The sequence below is a fragment of the Lepisosteus platostomus genome, chromosome 10 (genome assembly GCF_059453375.1).
Source record: "Lepisosteus platostomus isolate fLepPlt1 chromosome 10, fLepPlt1.hap1, whole genome shotgun sequence".
NCBI classification, from domain to species: domain Eukaryota; kingdom Metazoa; phylum Chordata; class Actinopteri; order Semionotiformes; family Lepisosteidae; genus Lepisosteus; species Lepisosteus platostomus.
The window spans coordinates 53,466,564-53,491,686 of NC_142620.1; the positions used below are offsets into that span (position 1 = coordinate 53,466,564).

Below are 25,123 nucleotides of genomic sequence, written 5' to 3' on the forward strand. Positions count from 1 at the left end.
AAAAACTATTTCAAATCAGGCCTTCGACTGAGTGCCATTCTCTTCCTGCCCACAGCTGAGTCTGCCTGCAAAGCCTGCCACTGGGTCTAAAGCTTGAGACAGGCTGTATTGTCTTTCCATAAGACAAATGATCTCCATAAAGGTTCTGGTTGCCGAACCTACCTCCGACATCTGTGCATTTCACTCCGAAATTTTGCTTTCAACAGGTCTGAAAACAACTACAATCAAACCAATTCACCAATTTCTTCATATTTCTGGAAGTGAGCAGATGTGTAGTACGCATGCACGTACTACAGTATATACATCTCAGGTTGCTCAATTTCTGCTGTTTAAATATTAGTACAGAGAATTGTCTTACATAACACATCAACGCAGACCAACGCAACGCACACTCTTTGTTACTGATTGGGATGACTGAACCGAATATTTTTATATGGCATCTGCATTTATAGCATAAAGCCAAAGAGCAGAGCCAAGCACAGAGGTTACCAGACAACAAACAGTGAACAGAATGTGTGGACTTAGCTAAACTAATACAAAGTTCTGCTCTGATGTTCACATCTAATATTTTGACTGAATCTCAACAACTGGTTTCCACACTTGCAAGCCCCAGGAGCGCAGAAACAGAACCTGTTAGTACTGTATATATTCTTCCGGCAGATAAGTGTACCTGATATTCTAGGCACTCAAAAAAAATGTGTGCAGCGCGCATTCTGTGTATTGAGTTGGAACAACACTTTCACCGTAGAAGAGAAACAAATATGTTAAATGTCCAGGAAGCTGAGATTTTATGCCAAAGAGAAGCTATGGCAAAGAGCAAGAGGTACAAGGTCTGACCTTAAAAAATGAGCAGTTCGTTCTGAAAAATGTCAGCTGGTATTCAGCACAGAAAGTCAGCATCATGAGGCAAAGAGTCACGGTTGTCTGTGATTCTATCTGTCTTGGGTGTCTAGCTGTCGAGGGTGCCATTAACTTTGTCGTGTTTCATACAAGTGCTGCATAATATAATCCTCACAGTTTTCACAATGGCTTTCAGTACATTAAGAATATGATTTTTGTATTTTTACCATAAGAGTTGGTAAGACAGGCTCATTATTCTGTGCTCTGTCTGAAAACGCTGTTGAATTGGGTGGAAGTAAGTTATTACTGTGACAGTGAGTGACAGCACATAGCCAATTGTCTAATGGCAGTGCTTTTTTACTGTTGGATGGGCAAGACGAAATTGTCTCAATGAAGTCTTCACAGAGCGACAGAGAAGCATTTTCTCATCGTCCCTCCAAGACCTTCATCTCATTATCTCCTTATGTGAGTGATGTTAGTGTAGTTAGATCTCAAAACTACCATTGTGACTACTGCGATTGAAAATCTTATGGTTAATTCCTTTAACGCTACATTAGCAAATGTGAATTCAATAGCTGATAGGTATTCATTCAGCACTTAAGCCACTGAGAACAAACCAGTGTGAGTTTCAGATTCAGATAAAGTCAGTTAATTTGGACAGAATTTGTACTGATGTTGCAGCTTTTGGGATATTTTTTGCTCCTTTTTCGGGGTGGAAAATCTATTTTTCTGTATCTGAATTACAGTTCAGTGTAACTCCAGGTCATTTGATTGTCACTAGGATGCTGAATGGAAAATTATGAGGGATAATCACTGAATCATAATAAGCTTATAGGTGCTTTCAGTAATATCCTATTAACAGGTTTAGCTGGTAGTTACAAAACATTTCTGTCTATAACAAGCATTTCAGCCAACTCAAAGCTCCAGCTGTATAAAGATTGTTATCTGCGATTCTTGCTCTTATCTGGAAAACTGGTTCATTCGTATTGTGAGACATCTGCAAAGGTAGCTTATCCGAGCTAAATGGTGCCTTTATCTTGTGGTCTTTGCTGTTTTATTTTTATTTTATTTTTATATCTTTATAAAAGATGTGTTATGGTGTTTAACTGTAAAGTGCGAAAATCTGTAATTCTATTTTACCCCGATTTGCAACTCCAGTGGCAGATTTCGACTAGCAGCGAAAACGTCTATGATACCCCTCACATTAATCTAGCTTCTGTCGACACGACAAGCAGTCGCTAGGATTGACCTGCAAATTCATGTGGCAGTCTAATGGTGACAGTCACATCAGGTAGCCAAGCTCTGTTCATTTTAACACTTTATAAGCTAGCAAGGGATGTCCCTGTACATCTGCAGTTCATTTTCAGTAATTAACTGAGCACCAAGGAGGCCACAGTTTAATTAAAATAATGCTCAACGGTCGCCCAGCAAGGCATATGGCTTCATGATCCCGCTGTTCATCGAGAGAGTCCCAGTGAGTTTCTTTAAAGCCTGTGTTGTATTGTCTTCAGGTGGGCACCTTCCACAAAACTACTGCTTCTAGGTTCTGCAATATGGGCTGAAGGACTGATAACCGGCACCACTGCCCTGATCGGCATTGCCACCCTTGTCCAAGTGCTGGTTAGACGGGATCTAACACCATCACTCATATCTAACCAGACTAGGCAGAGAGGTAGGTAAACCCACAGCTAGTAGTTACTCTGGATCCTGTAACATCTTCAGAAGATTTCTAATAAAGCACGTCCAATATGCTGATCAGGGTTTTCAAAGACATACACACCCTGAAGCCCCTACAAACTCAACTGGCATTTGTGCATGCATCTCGTAGAAAATCAGGCTCTATTAATTTAATGAGTCTAGGGTATTAATATGCCAAACCAGATTTTACTGCCTTTTTTATCTTCTAAGGAGTTTTAGTGAGTGATCTGCTAACTTAAAAGTGACAAAGGATAGATGAGGAGGGTGATATCTTATAATCTGAGATCATCTTACTCTTTCTTGTCCTTAGAGAGCAATTTCATAGTTAAGGAAATCTTACTGGAGTCAAAATGAGAAAGTGTGACAGAATAAAACATATGCCAGAGTCAGGAGAATTTTCCCAGACCTCTGCTGCAATGCAAACTTACCAAAACTCATCAAAGGAAATAGATGGTGGTAGACAACAGAAGATGAATTAGCGTTTTTCACGTTATTTACATCTCTCTGTACTTTTACTTTCCTGAAATTGGCAACAGTTTCTTTATTGGAAAGAAAAGTTATGAAAGTATTGTACTATTAGTGAATAATGGTACTCTAGGATTGCTTTCTTGAACATTTTCAAAGGAAATATGCAGACCTATGCGTCAGCTGGAATTATATAGGAGACTTCGGATAACTCAATTTCATTCCTGTCCAGGCCGATGCCTTTCCACCGACCTGAGTTCATTTCCTTGCAAGTGCTGCTTTCCCCTCAGTATTCTACAGAGCCTTGCTAGTGGCGAATTCCGGATATCAGTGGGTTAACTTAAGCCTGCCCTGAGTAGAACCACATCACTTTAAGGCCAGCTGGAGAATTAAAAGGCTGTTCACTTTCATTTCCTCCAGTAATAAGCAACAGCTAAGTACAGTGGAGTACCCACTTATTACACACATATCTGTGACTGACCAATTTGCCTTATAACTCTCCTTTCCATGGCGAATATTTATGGCAGCCGATACTCCAGTGGTAGTCACCTGCAAGAAATTAAGCAGTAGCAGGGCACAAGGGGGTGTGCGGCTCAGGAAATGCTAGCCGCTGGAGTTAATTAAGCTTGGTAACTAAAGCTTGCTTTGCCCAAGATCAAACACTTCCTGACGTGCACGTCTACTGCTGAAGCTGCATCTTAGGGGTGTTGAGGCCCTTGAAAACTGGCAGAAAACACATCTCTGACCCTGGGCCCTTGATGCTGAACTCCAGAGGGGAGGGAGGACTGCGAGGTCAAGCTCTCGTTGGCTTACCTGTGCACGGTGCGTCCAGGCTGAACGAGGATGTTCTGAAGTACCTTGTGGATCAGGGTTGTTTTCCCCTCCATGTCCCACACCTGTAAAATGATGAAGATAAAGTGGCTGAATAAAAGTGTCAGGCAGGGGGGAAGGGCTGGGTAATGAGCAACTTCAATCAGGTGCAACCAGTAAATACTTTCTGAAGGGTACAAGCTTCGGGTCGCGGTTGAGTGAACAGATGTTTATGCTTATGACGAAGGCAGAGGCTGTTAAATGGTTATTAGCTGGGCAGAAATATTTCTGCTAATTTACAGAACTTAACAATAGCCTTCTGTCCTCCAAATGTCGGTTGTGTGTTTTTAAACACGGGAATCTGAGTTTGCAATGTACCGTGACCGAAAAAATTATCTGGCTTTGCTTACTAAATGGGTGATTTTCTCTGGAAAACCACAGATGTGGTGGTGGTGTCATCTCAGGCATTATAATGTAGGAAAGATGTTATTTGGCCACCTTGGTTGTTGAGACACACCCATGACACATTGTGTAAAGAAGTGCCTCATATTTCCTAAACGTAATGCATTTTATTGTCGATTTGCGCTTCTGCAATATTTACACTCTTGCGCTCGTGTCTTTGTTGAGCGTTATGAAGACCACCAGCTTGGTTTGGTTGGTATCCATCAATATGGATTCTGAACATTTGTATCGTGTCACTTCCAAATGTCCACGGCTTCAAATGAAATGTGTTGCAGCCCACCATAAACTCCTGCCTGTGCAAGGCGCTCCTGCACGTCCATTTGAATTGGGAATTTGCAGAACCAGGGTGGTCTTCTCGCACAGAGGTCCTTTTTGTATTGACCGGAATTGTTTTCTTAAGAAGCTCTTATGAGTTACTTGTACTGTCTCAAGATTACTCCTTTTCATTGAGCAATATATTGACTTTCATGCCACTGTACAGCCCAGCACTTTGTGGGCCCCTGTGGTCTGCAGTTTGATCACCTTTCTCGAGAAAGGAAGATATATTTTCTTTTCTGTTCCTATAGAGAATAAGGATATGCATGGACTTAGAACTCACAAACAGAATATTGGAAACAAACCACGGCAAAAGAAAAAGAATACCTGCATAATATCCTTTGATGATGCCTCATCATGGTATACAGGGGATACTTGTAGGGATGAAAGCGAATAAGGACACTTAATGTATTTAAACTACTCTGCAGCATGTTAAGCAACTTCAGGTCAATATCTGTCTCCCTCCCCAGAAGAAAGTTCATTATGTAATGGAGTCAGAGAGGTGACACTGTGGCCAGTGGGATATGAGTTAATGACTAAGAAGGTAGATCAGAAAGATGGGTGACAGGGCAGTAAACTGGCTGCACATGTGTATTTGCACTACGGGAAATGTTCACTGGAGAAGCGGACAACTTTTTTTATTTTTGTGCTCAGATGGCTCTGATGTAATATTCACATACGTATATAGTAGATTGATACATGTAGATAGATAGATAAGACTTTCCCGAAGGGAAATTGATGTATGTGTAATCTAAATCATTAATGTAATATCCATCTATAAGTGCACTTCATCAATTGCCTATCACTAAAACAATGCTTCACTAAAGGAACAGACGTCAGTCTTCATCTCTAGATGTAAAGCCACTGAGCTGACACAGCGTGCAATCATTTTATTCCAGCTCCTTTAGAAATGTCAAAATAGCAAGCATTGTTTCTGGTTCTTTTTTTTTAGAGCAGTGATAGACATTCATGTTTTTTTTTTGTTTTGCTTTCCTTGTTTGATAAACACTTGTTCAAAACACAGACAAGCGCCACAGTAATTCTGTCTGTTTGATCCTGGTATTGCCTGAGCCAAACAGCACCCCAGTTTTCTAAGGATCTGCATCCACATGCTTCAATGAGTTGAAAACCTAAGTTCCCAGTGTGTATCAGGGATGATGTTACATATTGGTACAGGATATTTCCAGCACAATTGATTTTAAGAGCCTTAACCCTGATAAACCTGCATGTGTTGCCTTATTTATTATGCATCATATTTTTGATGCATATAACAATTAAACTTCCTGCTCGTAGAATGTGAGTGTAATTAATAGAAGCCTTCGCTGTATTGTTACCTGTGGATGTTTTACTTTTTGTTTGAGCTGGGTATAAAAAAGGAAATTACTTTCTTTGTTAGGCAGGTCCTAAAGATTCTGGGCAAAAGAGTTTTTTTGTGGGTTGGATAAAGAGAACAGAAAGTGATTGTTCTCCACAGGGCTCTAGTCCCTGCGCAGCCTGCCTTGTGTGCGCTGGATCTGCTGCAGAACTGTCATTAAGATGAGATCTTTCCGGTTTCAGGTGCGGCTGTGTGAAATGATTCGCGGTGTAATGCTGCAAGAGAGGCTTCGCAAACGCACACGTGTGTCGCCGTAAACAAACCTGGGTGTATCCAAATACTGGAGCCAAACAGCCGACTATGTCAGTCAGACAACGACCACAAGGGAAAGAGAAGGACTTTTTGATTAATTGGCTTGCGTGTTATCAAATAAGTATAAACCATTATTAAACAATCCCAATGTGTGTGTGTGACAAGAAGACATCAACAGTCAAATAGGGTCACCCAGCTGAACGTGCACAAGAGGAATATATCTTACCCCAACCCCTGAGACATGAATCATCTCTCTGTAAACTTTCCAAATCCTCCGAGATCATCTTTATTTCACTTGAATGTATTTATTCCTTACAGAGGTAAGAGTAATCATTAATTTATAAACACCTCAAGTCCAAACTTTTTTTTTGCACCTGAATGTGAATATGTATACAGTGAACATGTTCTGCGTGCCTGAGGGTTCTGTTCCGATACAGTCCTACGACTGGAGGTTTTTGGTTCAGGTGGGTTCATGATGACCTGAATCAGCTCATTAATGGCTTATGGGGAGCAGTTTAACGGCTTCAGGTGCTGCTGCATCCAGGACCGGGCCTGCGGACCCCTGTATCGGCAAACCACCGAATCTCCTAACATTGCTCTTGTCTGGTCATGTTACGTACACATGAACTGCATAATCAGAAGCTGTCCTCCTAGAAAACCAAAAGTGAATTAGTGCTGTAGGCGTGGCAATTGTGACTATCATCTTAAAGCCAGCAGCACTCTCAGCGTGGCTTAATGCCCCTCAAATCACAACATCTTTACTACTGACTTTACTACTTCTTTCAAGGCCAAACAAGCAATTCAAAGTTGTAACGTTGCCCTAGGACAAGCACTACAGCGAGCCAGACTGTACTATTGACGGAAAACAAATAACAGATAACACCAGGATGAAGCAAAGCATTACATTTCTTTTGGACCAGTGTGTAAATGTGTGTATAAGTGTATGGCCAGTGATGTAAAGTTGAAGTTTATGAATTGCTGCAAAATACTTTTTTGGTTTCCAGAAATACAGCCGGTTGGTTTTTTTAAATTTTTTACGACTCTGTAATGTATACTGCAAACACAACTGTGAGCAGTTCAGACGAGTCCAGAGCTTCGTATTCCATGCTGCACTGCTTTTCAGCCTCTCTAGCAAGACTGGACCAGTTACGGCGACAGTGTAATTGCTGTCTTTGTTGCCATTGGTAGCTCAGAATGCTCTGGCACTGTCCTGAGCTTAGAGCAGTTGGACTGTGTCTAGGAGTGAAGCAGATGGTAAAAGCTTAGATTAAGGACTAAAAGAAATCGCCTTTTATCAGCATGCCCCAGGAAGCAGTATAAGACAAATATTTCTGACAGGACTTTTGCCTGTGGTATAGCAGAACAGTTTTTGTGCTGAATACTGGTATACCATTGTTCTCCAGACAGTGATGATCAGTTTTCTTCCATTAAAAACGTGACGTAATTTACAAGAAAAATAAAAAAAAACGATTTCACTGATGTAAAAAAATTGAACTGAGGATTGTTCAGTCCGTGTTGTCTCTTTCAGTGCAGTGCACTCTCTCATTCTCTTACAGTTTTGGCTAGATCTTGACCTGATTTTAATCTTCAGTGCTAACGAGCAGGGAAGCATGTCCCAGTGTATTTTAGACGTTTCTTCAGTTCAGCTAAATACATTTAGATTTGAGAATGATCATGGTAACTACAACATATCAGTAAAATTATTTTCCTTCACATCTTACTAATTTGTAAGTAACGTGTACCTGTAATAGATTACTTTTTAAAAGTAACTTTGCTCAACACTGGTCATAGCCCAGCCAAATACAGATAAAGACAGGTGACCTGTAAAAAACATTACATTGTGCTCGTCTCAACACAGATTTTAAAAAAAGTCAAAACAAGCACGTTTCAGATTTTTAAAGTGAAAAAAAGAAACATTTTTACCCTTCTGGGGCTGAAACTTCATTAGTAATATACACACACCTGTCCTAATAATATAACACAATAATTATTTTATTTGCTATTGATTAGATATTCTTCCATCGATTTTAAATGTATACAAATTCTATCAGGAATAAGAACAAACTTACAATTTCTGTGGTTTCTGTGCTCAAGTTTCTATCTTCAGCCACTGAATTATTTATTTTGCGCTTTACCACTGTGTCTGTGAGTTTGTGAACAGTTATTAGAGAAAATTCCTAGGTTCATAGACCCTATTTAGCTCTCATTTGGTCTCATCTCACTAGTGCTAATATAAGGTAATGCTAATCTGGCTGTGCTCATCAGTCATGCTTGTTTTTCCTCTGGTTTGATTGTCTTTTTTAATGAAAGCCAGCTTTTTGACTGCTCCCAACTGCTCATCAGCTGTCAGAAGGAAAGTTAGCTAGCACTTTGAAATTCCACCCTGAGATTACAAGGTAATCTATCTTAGAGTGCTTAAAATTTAATAATGTTTTATTATTTAGTGAAATGCCATTGCATCGTCTCTGCATGAATTTTAAAATTCTTTTTTTTTCATCTTAATATACCTCTTTGTAAACTAAATTAGAGCTGGCTAATATCATCAGATGAGAGTGCAGTGACAAATTGTGTATTGATGAATCTCTGTGCGCTGCATGATTCATACAGTATCATGGAGCTGTTTTTGTGTTGTGCTGTTCCCTGACACATCCCTAATAAATTTTCAAAGCTGGAGCCAGGCTTTAAAATAATTGTTGAATTATATATAAACTTTATTTATTAATTGCAGAAATTAATATATCACTTAATATAATGAGCTAGTAACTCTGGTAAGAAAAAAAGTAGATGCTTTTATCAAGAATGAAATTTTGCTAAACAGACCATGGTGAGCCAGTGAAATATTGGGGTTTACATCGTACCCTGAGCTGGTACATAGGAACAGACAGGCATCAGTGAATAAGCCTGACTTCTGACAAGGAAATAAAGCTTGGTATCATAAAAATAATAACACAAGCATGTTCTAAGCTGCAATACTTGGGATACTTAAAATAAATGTATGAATAATTATTTTTAATGTATGATCTCTCATACATTACAGTATATTTATGATTATACTGATTATATGATTACACATACACATTATGTATAATCTCTTTTACATATTTACATAAAAAAAACATATTGTAGCATCATAGGCTTTACTGTATTAGAGAGCATCACTCTGTCCCCCCACAACCCCACATCACTCCTGGGGAACCTCTGGATGAGCTCTCTTGCTGACAGTGTGACCGCAGCCCTAAGCACACGAGCGACCAGTCTCTGGGGCGCGATCGCTAACGATGACCTGCACTGCACCCAGACACTTCACCCCGCCAGTGGGTTGCCACAGTAAACAGGCTGCCGGATATTGGCAGCCACTTCCTGGTTATATAATGTAAACCAATTTTGTAAAGAGCAGATCACAGGTCCCACGCAGGGGATGGGAGCAAACTAAAATCTCAGACGAAAAACGTCAGGTTATATAACAATCGCTTGCTCTTTGGCTCCAAAGACCTCTTTCTTCCTTCTCCTTATGTGCTTATACTGTATTCTTCACCTCCGACGATTAGTGTTCTTGTTAACTATGACCCCTTCTGCTAAAGGCCTCGGTCCTCCTTGGTGTACGCCACTGCCATATTGGATAATTTCCCCCCTTCACTTCAGCTTTGGGATTGTCCTTTCATCCCGAGCCCTTCTGCTGGAGGTGTTTTGTATTCAAATACTGAAAAACACCCAGAAAGAGGTCATCTGTCAAAGCGAAGTGTGCTCTTCTTTACAAAAAGCTCTCAATCCAAAGTGAGAAAAACCATCCCAACATGGAAAAAAAACATGGAGAGAAGGAAATAAGAGAACAGCTATATAGTTGTGGTAAAAAAAGAGTAGTGAAGGCCAGCATTTTTGTATTTAAGGGCTTCTGTTATGGTTAAGAAAAATACATAAAACCCTAGAGAAATAGCTCTATGACCAGATGTACTGGAGATAAAAAGAACTGTCTCCTCTTTAGCAGCTAATGTACAGTATTGTTGAAATGGGGTTCAAACAGTGTGCATAGATTGAACAGAACATCAGTGAGTAACAGTGCTGGAAGCAGTTACTGCCGCTACCTCACACAGTGTTGGTATATCGCACTACCGTGAGATTTTGAGGAACTGTGAGTTTTTCCCTCAGTTATAAAAAAAAAGAAATATTTAGCTTTGTATAAAACATTTGAAAATAAAGTCTATGAAGATGTGATAGAGCAAGGTCAGGGTCAAAATAAATACAGCATTCTCTATTATTGCTTGTTGGATATATCCAACAATATATCGATATATCTTTATTTACTTAAGTCCTTATATCATTTATTTCCATAAAAATATGTTTAAGCTTTAACGGTATGAAATCTAAGAGAAAACAGAAAATCTACCCCAAAGCTCTCTCGATGAAGCATCTCAATATGGTGTTTACAGCCATTTTGTTTCCCTGTGCTGCCAAGTGTAGAAAACTTTGAATCGTGATTATTTTCCAACAGTTTCTACCCGTTATTTTGTTTTCCAAAAAGATGAAAGATTGCAAGACCCCCTCACCAATTGTAAACCAGCTTTAAACCGCATATGTTGTATTAAACCTCAATAAACGAGCCCCATTTCTCATCCTGAACAGAAGAAATATTAAGTGCATTTTCCAGATCTGCTGAACGGGCGTGGGCTTTTAAATCAGATTCATTTCATGTTTTTCAAGTCGGTTGTTTGAATCCCTCTTTTCTCTCTCCAAACTGGATTTTAAATAAAGGTCGTCATGTTGGTTTTGTCATGGTGAGTGCTTCAAAAACAAGTAATATATTAATAATATTGGCTGGGAAGCAGTGCCAGTTCACAACCAAGCAGTCTCTATTACTCATCTCTTGGTGGGGTGTCATTCTGTATCCTTAAACTTATTGTTCTTTTCAGTTTAATTTTTTAAAAGATTACATAGTGAATCATTGGATTTCCGTGTCAAGGAATGAAAGCAAGTGATTTATTTTGCATGTGAACATCACGCTCTAAGCAAAACCTCTCCCAAGTCGGTCACCTTCAGAAGTTCTCGGTCACCATGAAGAAGGCAAGAGCTGTTAAGTGTTGTGGGGACGACGGGCCTGCGCATGGTCTGTGGCCATAAGGGACCCCGAGCCTATCTGAGACTCAAAGGTTGATCCAATTAGAAGTCCAATTCAAAGACAAAAGATGACAGAAAGGTGAAACAGTCCCACGTGTTTTCCTCCTGAGGTTCCGAAAACAAAACAATGGCCACAACACTGAACTCGCAAAGCTACAACACAACGTTTTCAACACTGATGGGTTTTCTGATGCCATTAACTTAAAAAAGCACGCTTCACTCAGTTACGAAATCAAGTGTTGAGCTCAAAACGATAGTCGGGAAATAAAGTGCATTTAATTTTGCTGCGATTTCAGTTTTTCTATGGTTCTGGTATTCAGAACTATCAATACAGGAATTATACCAGTCAATCAATAGCTGACAAGCAACCAAGCCAGTCGATCAATACATTTTAAGTCCATAACAGTATCTAAAACATGAACAACACAACCATGGTAAATTCACACCAAAAATCATACACACAAAGACTTCACGTTTAAAATAGTATACCGTGAATGCGAATTCGAGACAAAATATACTTCCATAAAAAATCTGCCCTGAATAACTTATTTCTGCAAGTGCATGATTGTCTTTCTTTTAATTAAATTTTCTTTAGCAGCATATATATACTAAAAACCCTTGAACAAGAGTGCATCTTTAAATGTAACACAAGCATAAAAAATATTTTTTTAATGCCGCAAAGTCTTAATATATATGAAATGCACATCGACGAGTCTAAAATGACTTTTAAGCAATTTTGTCCTATTGTACACATAACCCAGACTGTTTTATTATCCGTTCTCTAGAGCAGTTTTACCTGAATCAAAGCGTCGTACACACATCCAGAAGAAGAAGACATTATTTTAGCAGAAAAGACCGAAATCAATCATCACAAGTGACCAAAATTCAGACAAGCTCAAGTAGCTAGGAGTCAGATAACGTATATCACGTAATCATTAACAGACATGAAACGTCCAGTCCAATTTTACTGACTTTAGACCTCAATATATCACAATAAAATCACAAACACAAATCCCAGTGTTCTAACTGTAGGTGCGTTTAGATGCAGCAATACTTTGGAAATTAGACTGAAAATGTAAGAGACAGACAAAGGAGTAATTCAGAATTTAAATTATAATTAATTCAATATTAATAATAAAACATATATAGTATAGCAATTATAATATATAGCTTTTTTAATTTGAGATTTGTTTTTAATACAACCATGCATTAAATGTTAAACAACCGCACGTGAACTGCTTAGATATTTTAATGACATAAAAGAAAAAGCTTGAATTATTATGCTCATCACCATCAATGGTAAGACAAATAAGAAAATAACTGTAATTGTTATAAAATAATATTTTAGTTAAATTTAAAACACATGAAAGCAATAATTATTGTAGTTTTGCTGTCTGTTCATTTTCCTACCCATCTGCTTCTGAGGAGCTCTTGTGTTTATTTATTTGTGATCTTTTTTGTGTATGAAACTTTAAGCACAGCTTCAAAACCCAGAGAGGATCATTAGTTATTTCACTTGAAAGCTAATTGGCGGACGCTTCTTTTATTTACAGTACAGCTTTTGCATCTTCAAGGAAAAGCATTATGAATGTATCATAATACGTTACAAACTAATAATGTTTTTATGAAATGTGAGTAAATTAACAGACAGAGGCCTGATCAAAACTGTCAGCTATTTAAACATTTCTTTCTCATGGAAATGCGAAGCATTTCAAACATGTGGAGCAGACATGTGCCATCTGCTCTACACATGTTAACCAGTGTTAGGTCAGAAGTTTTCATTCTCCTTCATGCTATTAACAAAAAAAATGTTGACTGTTCCCCATCCATCACCAAGGCTAAAAACAATACAAAACTGTCCAAATAGGAGCTGTCTTCTAATAGGAAAATTATCTGTTCGAAAGTAGTGTACTATTTACTTGTCTCAAAAAAGCACAAGAAACTGCATTATCCTCCAGTCTGGTAATCTGCAGTTGAGACATACAATGCTGATATTTGAAGTTTACTTCTATTTTTTAATGATTATTACCCATAACTTCTGAATTTGCGCAGTTCAGCAGCTCTTGGCTATATAGTGTGTATCTGACACATATTCCAAGCTGGACCTGTAAATCACTGCAGTCCAAACAATACAAATGACCAGGATCTGCAGAATTTCTGCACAGAGACATCTCAAAATCAGTGGACTTTTTTCCTCCATTTTTTATCTCATGCTGACAGATTAATAAAATGAATCTAAGGCTTTCAAAATGTTTCCTTAAGTTAAACCCCAGCCATGAAAAACAGAAATAAGAATATTCAGCTTGTTTCATGCTGTAAAAGCTTTCAAGAACAAAAGACTCAAAGAGACTTTTATATGAAGCTGTCATATTTTACAAATAAATAGGCCATAATGAAAGCAGTGTCTTTTAAGGGTAAGAAGCCATCGTTTTAATGTACTGTCCCAGCAGCAGGAATGAACAGGACACAACCCAGTATGCTAATAGGTACTCCAAACTTCTGTCTTTTGAGATCCGCATCTGCAATTAAATTGATTCTAAGGAAACTCTTGAGCATACACCCTACGGTATGTATACTGTGTTTTGTTTCATTCTTCTGTTTTCTTTCATTTTAATGAGATCCCGAAAAAGAAGATCTAATTCAATTCAGAGAAGGCAAAACATTAACTCAGAGATTTAGATTTTCTTCACACAAAAAAAACTGACATACAAACACTAAATGTCTTATACAAATGTTCACAACGCTCGCATATGACAATTTGTATTTCACTGTCCTCAAAGAAGGACAAGTTTTTGTCTTGAAAATGCAGCCTATAAAACTGGAACTGGAATATCTGCCTTAATCCTTGTATTGCAGCACAGCTGTGTGAATCTAACCAGTTTGTGTTTTGGCCCAAATGTATCCTGACAGGATTCATACAAGTCAATAATGGAGGACTGTCAATATAAGAGCCCGGAAAAAAGCTCTATTTTCAGCCACAATGTCTTAAAACAGTGTTGTTTTTAGGGAGAACAATGAATTCTGGTAGAGGTGCATCACATTCGGAGTGGTCATTTTACAAATGTCTATTGATAATATTGTCTCAAACAATATTAAACACAAAATGCCTCACCTTGTTTTCTTTTTTTACTTTTGGACCCCACTGCACATTCACATGTAGTGTAACCTTTGAGATACCCGCTTCCTAAAATATGAGTCTGGCCGACATGAGAGGAAGAGAGCCATGATCACAGGATCTTCCGGGCATAATTTCTGCTGGGGGATATCCAGGCTATGTCGAATATTTGCCCACCAAGCAGAAGTCAAGCAGAAATGAAGTTGTGTTTGTGCGCGTGAATCCTGAGCACAGAAGAGCACTGAAGATGAGACCTGGCACAAAAGCCGGTGCATATACAGTATTTCTGTAGCTGCACATGCCACTTGACCTTTCACTTACTCACTTGAAAAAATCTCCAACCATGAGGAAGAGTGTGGTAATGAACTAGCCAGACAAATCTGGACAGTAACAGATTTTCACCAAAATGATAATTGTATTAAGGTCACTATTCATAAAGTTCAGCATTTAATTAGATACATAAAGAACATGTTAACATTCCTTTCCTATAAACAGCTTTACACCCCGGGTTAAGACAGTGTTATGCGCTGTAGCTTGTTCCTCACTGTTGTGTTGTGTTGTGCTGGGAATATGTTGAAAGTGTGCTTCTTAAATCAATGTTGTGCTTTGTCTGTACTTGTAATCTTTTTATGACTTGAAATTAATTTTATGTGAATTTAATTATATCTGACTGTTTTATAGTAATTCCTTAGTTACTCTTTGTGCAGCCTGCAGTATAGCAACGGTAGTAGCTAAGGCTGATTGGTTTTAGGTTTCACCTTATTTCACCTTATTAAATAAAGCCCACATTGCTTCATATTTTAGCGACTTACCAGTAAGTCACTTATAAATTCTTCGTATCCATACACTCACACATGTGAGCACAAAAAGATGCACAAAGGCATAAAGTTGTTCTATAATGTCCATTTACAAATTCATAGATTTCAGCAGTAATATTTCCTGGGTCGATCTGTTTCCTCAGAATTAGAGAATTTTCTCTTCCCTGTATGCTTTATGAAAATAAATAATCCTGGAGACATTAGTTTTGGAAGAAGTCATGTATGTACCATAGCTGCAGAGATGTCTGTAGCAAATAACATTACAGACCAATTTTGATGTTCATATGTGTTTGTATTTATAAATAATGATATTGAATGAAAGAAATAATCAAGAAACGTCCACGAGACAGAATATTTTGGAAGAATAAAATCCTGTAGTCTCCTTTCATGAGCAACAGACAATTTTAATAAACCACTTCGTGTCTTTCTTCTTTAGAATTATTTAAGATCTTGCTTGAGTGTAATTTTGCAATTAACAATGAGCTAAAAACGCAAACTCCAACCTGAAGTCAAGAAGCCCGCTCTCAAACACATACAGGTCGATATAATCTGAAGCAAACATTATTCCCGAGTCTTGCAACACCAGACCTTGCAGGGCCCAGAGGCTGGGAGCAGCACATTTGCTCCTTTCTGTTGACCAGCAGTCTTTCCACAAGAGCTTGGCGTGGTGACTGAACTCTGACAGGTTCAAATGGCCACACAGGTTATCACTCACCTTGCTGCGTGCGCGTCGCCCCTGGTTTTCAGGCACTGTCGACTCCCTAGATGCGGCGACTGCGATGGAGAAAGGCCGTGCTTGCTGGGAGGACAGTGGTAGGCTGGCAGGAAAAAAAGGCCAGGTGAGTTCTCTGCTAAAATGAGTGTACGGCAGCTGCTCAGTGTTAAACTAAATGGGTCCTGCCTAATCCTTCTGTCTTAAAGCAAGATGTGGAATTGCAGAGTAAACCTTAGGAGTCCTGGCCTTACAGACACATTATAGGGCATGGGAGTGGCAGGATTTGGTGATTTTTCGGGCTAGGATTATGAATTGAGACATACAGCTGGGAGGCTAAAGTTACACTTTTCTTTCTATCTTCAAGGGGGTCTTTCTGCCCTTCTAGAAGCCAAGCAGAGTTTTTTCAGTTCTCCCCCCCCCCCCCTTCTCTCTTTAAGTACCGTTGTGAATGGCTGTGGTCTCATTCTCGCTAATTATTCAATTTCTCTTGAAATTATGTAATGCAAAAAAAAAAAATTTCAAAAGGCAACAAAAAGGGCCCAAATCAGGCATTGTTTAAACGGGAGTTTAGTTTCGTTTTAAAAATGGAGGGGGTGGGGGTGTGCGGGGATTGGGGGTTGGGGGGGCTAACTTGTGGACCAGTCTTTTAAAGAGTGAGCAGTGTGCCCCCTTCTGGCTTGCAGAAGCCATATTATTCATGTCCAACACTTTAAAGACATACTGTAAGCACAGATACAGCTTTTGATCACCACAGAAACGGAATGAGCTCTTGCTTAAGAAAGACTGCCAGGGCCGTCTACCGTATCAGTATTAGAAAAACGTCCTTAATAAAAGATTATCACAGGAAATTGTGCAGCATTTCCTATCTCATGCTGAAACTCTTTAAACCTACTTTGCTGTGGCTGACGAGGGATTTCACCACGATTCACTGTTCTTTCCCACATCTCGTCATGATTTGTGTTCTGCAGTCTTTCCCTTCTTCGCACAGGGGGCTCACTAAGGCCAAGACATATAAGAGTCACAGAATCTGTATTTGCTCATGAGCGGAAAGTCGTCCTCTACTGTGTCTTCTGAGTATCGGGAGATTCGGCTTCACATGGTACACACGTGATTTACAGGTATTACATGGCTCCCAGTGATTATGGAAATATAATCAGTCTGTATGTTCCATTAAAAATCAAAGAGACTGACCACTTTGATTAAAACCCCAACTACATTGTACATACCCAGAACACAGTAAGGTGGGGAGCCTTTTGAATACTTCGAAATTGTCTTACAATTCCTTAAAACCTAACATACCTAAAATTACTTCTTGAAAGTAACGTAAATAAACAGAATAAACATTGCATCTTTGCATCTCAGTCAAACTTTGCAGATCTGTTATGACGATGACCCAACCCACAGAACCCCTAGGCTTCTGTATCTTGTGTCTGGTACTGGACATGCCCTTCCTGAAGTGTTCGGATTTTAACACCCACGAAGAGATGGCAGATTCTGAACGATCCACCCTATCAACACTAAAGTGACTTTGGAGATAAAGGTGGTGTGAACATCTCAGGTGGTGTTCACAAGAGCACCAGGCCACAGGGATCTACAAACAAGCAGCCTCTGGGTCGATCTGTATGGACCTACTTGGCCATAAAGAGCAGCTGTGTTATTTGGAGTCAAGTGTCGGACTCTCCATTCCCCTCAGAAATGCGCTCTGTTAGTTAAAAGGCCTGTGGCAAAGGTGAGAAACCTGGTAAATGTTGTGGTTCCGCGACCTCTTGACCTTGGTCTGCCCTCAGAGAAGAATAAACTGCTACAGTATGGGAGTGCCGACACTGCTAGCATCGGCACTCCCTGGCCCAGAGCTCGGGAGAGACACCTACAGCTTCGGTCAATGATAACACGCCAGGCATTTTTGTTTTTCTTTTTTACGAAACCGAAAAATGGCAGATGCACATTTGGATCTTTTACGCCACTGATGTCTTCCCCGGGAAACAAAACGCACGTCGCGGTGGCTCGGCTCGGCTCGGCTGGGCTGGGCTGGGCTCGCTTGCTGGCTGGCTGCTAGGGGGGCTTTTAAAGGAGACAAAACTGTCAGAGCCGCCGGGTGTTCAAAGGGCAGGGCCGAGCGAGAGCCCCCGGCCCCGGCGCTGAGCTCCGCCGGGGGGAAACGGCCTTCCCCTGCGATCAGCCGCGCTGCGAGGGGACAGGCTCAGCTCAGCGGGGAGGGCAAGGGGCAGTCATGTGTGAAGCACGGCGCGGCCCTGGGACCCGATTCAGTGGGAAAAGCTTGGCTACTGGTTCAGAGCGCGGCAACTTTCACGGATTAGTTGAGACGCTATTCTGCAGCCTCAAAAGGGAACACAGCACGGAGGCAGCTTCAATACACACAAAAACTCCCAACAGCTGGGAGGGACGCCACAGTCTTCTCCCCATCACCATGGCAACAGCATATCTCGCATTTGGGGCAAAATTAAGATACTTTGGCCGGACTTTGGGTATTTATTTCCCCAACTTTAGTGTGCCAGTGGTTAATAGACTAGTGTTTTTTTTTTTTGGGGGGTGGACAGGCGGAGGACAGAAAAACAGACTTGTGCTCTTCCACTTCAGTGGGTAACGGACTGCGGTGGTGGAAAACAAGAGGCGCAGGGAAAGGCCACGCTGTCAAATTAAAACAAAAACGAAAAAAACTAACTGCTGAAAGCCTATGAACCAACTCACTGCAAATCAATGCAAAAGCAAACCGAGAAGAAAACATAAAAAAAGTGGGCTAGAGTTCCTGCAACGCGAGCATGTGTGTGTACTCCACGCTGCTTGTGGGGAAAGGACGTTTGCTGTCTGGTCATGCTTGCGTGTCGTTGTGTTCATGCGACGGGATGCAGCCGCCTGGTCAGGAATGTGTATGTGTACTCCGCTTCACTGACGTCGCTCTTGGGCCATGGCATTGAATCGTACCCCTGAGGATGTTTTGTCCCCCACCATTATCCCACGTTATCCTTCTTACCACACAGCACCAATTCTAGCCAATTCAATTATTGTTAATTTTTTTTTGCACAATGTAGTACTCAGAATAAAGGAAAAATAAACTATTTTTCCATTTTCATCCCAGCCTCTAGGCATGCTAATTTCTCCTTGGAAATATTTCGGTTTCACTTCTTTTCCTCTCACAATGGGAAACGGGAAGAGGCAGGAGCCGAAAAACATAGGGCATTTGAGGAAAATGGGACACTCATTTAATTACCTTTACGATACTCTCAGGCGACAGAGATAGTGTGAGGTAGTGTTTAATTTTTATTAAAATTGCTGCAGTTAAGCATAACCTTTACATGCATATTCTTATGTCTAACTCTAATTTCTCATTGTGATGTCTCAACATGCAGCAATATATTATGTCAAATAAATAACAGCTGAACATTAATCCTTCTGTAGTGTATTGTATCATACAAGTGTGCTGGCTTACTTGGGACCATCTCTCCCTAATTACAGAATCCGTTCTACAATATCCAGTTCCCCAGTGGGAAAAGGTATTACACAGGAAGGTTATTAATTGATAATGTACTGCATTCTTCTTATGGTAATTAATTGTATTTACCTTTGTGGCTCATGATCTTGTGTGTGGTGACCTGGAAGTCATTTCTGTTTCCCAGAAGGATTTGTTCTCCTTATGTCTCTAACGTAAACAGCAATCTATATCATCAAGTAAGTAAACATTTTCATATCAAATGAAAAATGTATGTTTTTATCATTAAACAACTGTACAAATAAAACATCACTACCCTGAATATGATGCCGGTTAAGATATACCAAGTTAATAAATAAAAGAATGGTGACTTGTAATCAGTCTGGGTTCGAAACTCCGGGTAATAATTTGGTTGTCCACTTGACCTGCTGGTTTAGGAAAAAATGCAGAATAAACTGCGGAGTGTTCACCTGGGCACACAGGTAAGTCTTACGTAATAAAGATAAAGTAAACCGGACTACATAAAAAAACAGCAATATTAATAACTGGATGTCAATGTACTAGGTTGTGATGGAATTAATATAGACACACGCCTGAACTGTATAGTTGGAAACGAAAATATTTCAAAATGCGTTTTCATATCGATATATTAACAGTAATTTATCCTTTCTCACCTCAGGACAAACAGTAGATGTTGGGGAGTGTTTTCTTTTTTTTGGGGGTTTGAGAGTGTGATGCTGACAGTTTGTGTGTTGTCTGATATTTTTCCCGATTTTTGCAAATCTGCCGGCCGCGCTCTCCGTAGGGTCATCCCGCCAAATTCCAGACCTTTACGTCTTCCTACAGATCGCGATCTCGACGCTGAATTCACTATTTCATTGTGTCTTCTACTACTTAAATAATTTCAAATTGTTGTTGCAGATTACCCAACTTTGAAAATTTGATTGGGGGGGAGGGAGGTCCCACTTGGAAAAAAACCCCATCACAGCTATATAATGAAATAATTCGCTGATGGATACTATAAATACTAACTCACCAGTCCAGTTGAATAATCTCACTTTCTCAGATGCCTCAAGGTCATGTTATATAACTAAATTCTTCGCTGATGATTTGTTGGAATGGGGGTGTCGCCAACAGAAACATTTGGAAGCGGGGGGGGCGATTTCAGGTAAATTATGGATCACTTGCGGGAGTCAGGGAGGGGACACTGATTTCCGGGAAGATTCCTGGAACTTCCGGTGGATTTGGGATGTCTGTAGTCGCTTGTGTAAAATGTTGGGTAGTATTTCTCCACAAAGTGTAAACTACCCCTGTTTTTTTAACACATTTAACTTCCTTTACTTTCATTTGAAGATGTCGTCCCCCCGCAGATGTCTTGGGCGTTTTCCTTGCTGTACTCTCGTTTAGATACTGAGGACTTCGTCAATGTGTCAGTCAAACGAGTAAATTAAAACTTCACATGACTATAATAATGATGTCACGATTTAAAAAGCCCCCCGATTCATGGAGATCTGAGAAACGTTATCGAAGACGGAATCTCCATTTGCTGTATGTTGCTAACATAGGGAGTGAGTGCTCGTCCTTCCTTATGGACTTTGAAGTCATGACTTCTAAGTTTTTCCTTAATGCTTTGATGCATTTACAGTCTGTGAATAGCTTCTTTAATGCCTGGTACCTCATGTTTTATTTTCACTCTTTGGGATTACACACTGAAAAAAAAACTCGCACTGTGTTAAACAGTATGTCTATGCCTTTGAACTGAGCTTCCATAAATTACAAGTTGTCAAGTGTCATTTTGCTTGTTTACAACCTTTTTTTGTGCTTTTCCCCCCTCATGTTCCTCCCAGTGTTTCACATTTAATTGCACCAGTAATGCTACCTAAGACCATGAACTACACACATGCAGCTTACTGTTGGTATTTGAGTACGGAAACTATTAAAATATTTTCCAGGCTTCCAAAATTTTATGTGCATGATTTGTGTGGATATCTCCCACTGAGCTACCACCAAGTATGGATATGGAATTGGACTGTGCTGTTACCAATAACGCAGCACATAGAAATCCGCATCTTCCGTAAGTGAAAGCACAGTGACCCTAGAAATAGTTCTGTGCTGGTAACAGAAACCATAGCCTCCCAGTTTCAACAAGAGCATGATTTACTACACTTTTGCTGGGGCCTCCACTGTTTTATTGTATTTCTTAATGAGAATCGGTTCATTGTTTTTAACATTAAGCAGAGAAGAAGAACTTAATATGATTCAGTGGTATGCCATTGAAGTTTAAAAGTGTTGAAAAGTGTTTCTTTTTAGCCTCCTCGCTACAGTACTAAACATTGAAAACAGTCGTCAGATGTTTTTAGTTAAACATCAGCCACTGAATCATGTGTTTTTATAGGAATGTACTTTTTGTGCAGCTTTTTAGGGTACTTTCACTTTTCATTGATTAAAAGGGCAACACTACCATGCAGATTTTTAAATGTTAAATCATCCACACAAACTTTCATCTTTAGGAAGCATTAACTGCCAAATAATGCCAAAACAAGTGAATACATTAGAATAAAAGGTACATTTAGGTTTAAAGTAATACAGCTACTTTTGGCAGTGTAGCAACTGCACAGCTGAGCCTACCTATGCTATGTGCTTCTATTGGTATTTTTTATATTTTTATTTTTATTTTCTTGTTGTATTAGGACATATACTGTAATGCAATATATTTAGATGTTCTATTAATTCTGTCAGCTTTCTCAGTATCATTTTAAAAAGCTTTTAGTACTGTCTCAATTTTAATTATTTAGATTTTTTTCTGAGTTAGGAAAAATGATCACATTCTTTCCATTATTATCCAGAATCAAGCCGAATTAAACCCTTCTATGTATGAATGAATTAAGAATTACAATACAGACTACCTATTAGACTAACTTAGTGTTATATCCACTATGTTTGAAAATTGTTCATTCATCCTAAATTGTTTTCTCTCATGGATGGAAATATGTAGTCTCTTTGTAATTTTAAAGTTGCCAGTCACTTATCTGAAAAATGGAGTTTACCAGTGAGTAAACCGATAACTAATTGCTTGATAATGTGAAGATTTTGTAATATAAATGTGCGAACATGTTGAAATCTTGTCTTAAAAGCTTTAATTCATAGCTTTAAATTCATCAGAAGAATTCTGCAGGAAGTTTTGACAGATGTGTTTCTCATCTGTTGCTACTAAAAAGGTTTTCACTCATCATTCTGTGAATTGCAGTTTATCATGGGTGGATCTTTGTGTAACATGTTTAGTTTCTGCTTGTTTCTTCTTTGCACTGGTTTTCTGTTCTAGCAAATGGCACTGCTTTGGTCCTCAGTCTATGGTGGAGTTTTGTACCTTTTATCCAAATTATTCTTTTGTCTTAGACGATTGCAGAAATATTTACTCATGTCCTCCATTCCTTACACAGAGACACATGCAGTATATCTGTGGCAAAAATGTCTTTATTTAAGTGAGTTTTGCCTTATTCAGAAAGAGGGAAGATATATCTTTGATTTCAAGGAAGATATTATTTCATAGTTTGGGAAACAGTGTTGACATTGTCAGATGGTTTCTTTGTGTAATCTTAAAGCTTTGAAGTTAGGTCTCAGTGCTTGAAATATATTTTTTTTACGTTTGACTGGGCATATTTCCAGCGACCGGTGTGTCTTGAAACGGTACAAAATGATGTGCTGGACATTGAGTTCTTGCAAAGAACAACTATTAAATTGCACATTGTTCAGCACTGCTTTTGAAAATGACACTTTCTGCAGTAGCAATCAATAATACACCTGCCGACCAGAATATTGTCAAGCACTGCTCAATAATGATGTAGCACTACTGACTTCTCAGAGCTTAAACACTCATTAGGCTTGATTCACACTACAAAAGGAGGCAGTGAAGGGATGTAGGTGTCATGCGTAATTATAGGATGGAAGGTTTATATTTTAAAAAATGATTTTTGAAAATTCAATTTTAAAAATGTGGTATTTGGATGAGGAAAACAACATCTTCTGCAACATTATTTACCTGGTCTATTAATGTATAAAGGCAGGGCATGAGAGTGATTTTGGCTGTTTCTAAAAAACAATGAGCGCTGTTAATGTGCTCTCTACCACAGGGGCATGGGGAACCTATTACATACAACAGTGCTGCAGTAAAGCATTGATTCCTTCAGGAGTGATTAATCCAGTATGCTATATAAAGACGAGACTGACTCAAGCTAAGTGATTTCAGGAGGCCTTGTACCAGTTCTGTTTTATTTTTGCTGAATCTGTAGGATGAGAAAGAAATTAAACCTTTTAAGAATCTGTGCCTTTCCAATGTAATAATGGGATTAAAAAAAAACTACAAATATTTTGGTGCAGAGGAATCTATCATTATTATAATGTATGCTGGAATATAAATAAGATTTTCATTAAATGATCAAACAGGATATAAGATTATTGCCACTTAATTTTTTTTATCTCATACATGGCTTAACTATACAGGATACTAGTAATGTGCATGCTCTTATGTTTCTACACTGCATTCTTTATTTCAAATTGTGTTGGTGAGAATTACCACATTTGCTGTACTTTTTGTACATGATACAAATAACTGTATTATGAAAGGTGCTATATAGTTATTGTTAAGTTACAATTAATTTTGTGTGCTCAGCAAAACAATGTTGATAGAACCTCAACAGCTCCTCTGAAGCCAGTCCTTTTTTATGGTCAGCATAAAGCATTTGGTTTTTGCATAAGGGTAAGAATACTTTATAAAACCTGGGCCCCATATTTGGATTGGTTTCTAGATCAAGTTACAAATGAACTCTGAAGTATGTGACAGCAGGCTAATAACAACATGTCAAGGCTACTAGAGACACCGTTTGAAAGCTTCTGAACAGGCAAATGAATCTCGTGAACAAGAAGTGTAACATGGGCCAAAATAAAATCTCTGAAGTATTCGAGAACACTGGCTCTTTCATTAACCATTGTGTTTTTCATCCCAAGAACCTCATACAGTTACATTTGGCATTCGTGCCAGGTTTAAATGATTGTGACATTTCTGTCATGTGGTTTCTTCATAACAGCAAAGTAAATCGAAGGTTTTTTCAGATGTTTTCTACATCTGGGGTATATGAATGTAAAACCAGTAAAATGCTAAACTGTGTACTACAAAATATGAAAAATATCTTTTATTTTGAGATGCCTTACATGATTTGTGTTTTCCTGTTAGTTGTGCTTCCTTCCTTGTCAATGTGGCAAGCTCAGAAAGTGGATTTGTGTTTAACGTACAGTGTGGTTTGCAGCAGAGCTGCTGATTTTGGCAACATGGTAACTTCTAAATTAGAACCCAGATTACAACACCAGTGTAAATGTGCAAATACTGGTTAACTAGTATTTGAGTAAGTTCGAGTAGGAAGCTGCATCAGCATGCGTAGGCTGTAAAGGAAGGTGTCCTCACACCTGAAGAAGGCTCCACAGCCTGAACGTTGTGTTTCCAATCTTCTCTTTTCTGCATGGAATAAACCTTTACTTGTTCTCTTGTATTTGAGTATTTCTTTCTCTTTAACTGGTATTTGAGTATTCTTCTTTTTTTAATGCAATTTTGTTGACTACTACTTCCTTGTGTTAATTGCTCTGAAACCTAAACAGCTCTCTAAGTATTACGTAAAAAGGCTGAGAGTACTGTATGTGGCTCATT

General features: G+C 39.1%; 2 long non-coding RNA genes across 4 annotated transcripts in view; one reads left to right on the forward strand and one right to left on the reverse strand.

Annotated features, from left to right (window-relative positions):
- Positions 1-16,328, reverse strand: part of LOC148654054 (uncharacterized) — a 55,785-nt gene extending 39,457 nt beyond the window's left edge. For all 3 annotated transcript variants that reach the window (XR_015924927.1, XR_015924926.1, XR_015924928.1), the window contains exons 1-2: positions 15,978-16,328; positions 3,817-3,899 (exon numbers count right to left, since the gene is read on the reverse strand). This is a non-coding gene — a long non-coding RNA (uncharacterized LOC148654054). The remainder of the gene's footprint in view (positions 1-3,816; positions 3,900-15,977) is intronic.
- A 3,516-nt stretch (positions 16,329-19,844) lies between these two features.
- LOC148654055 (uncharacterized) overlaps positions 19,845-25,123 on the forward strand; it is a 64,818-nt gene continuing 59,539 nt past the window's right edge. The window contains exon 1 of the long non-coding RNA XR_015924938.1: positions 19,845-19,907. This is a non-coding gene — a long non-coding RNA (uncharacterized LOC148654055). The remainder of the gene's footprint in view (positions 19,908-25,123) is intronic.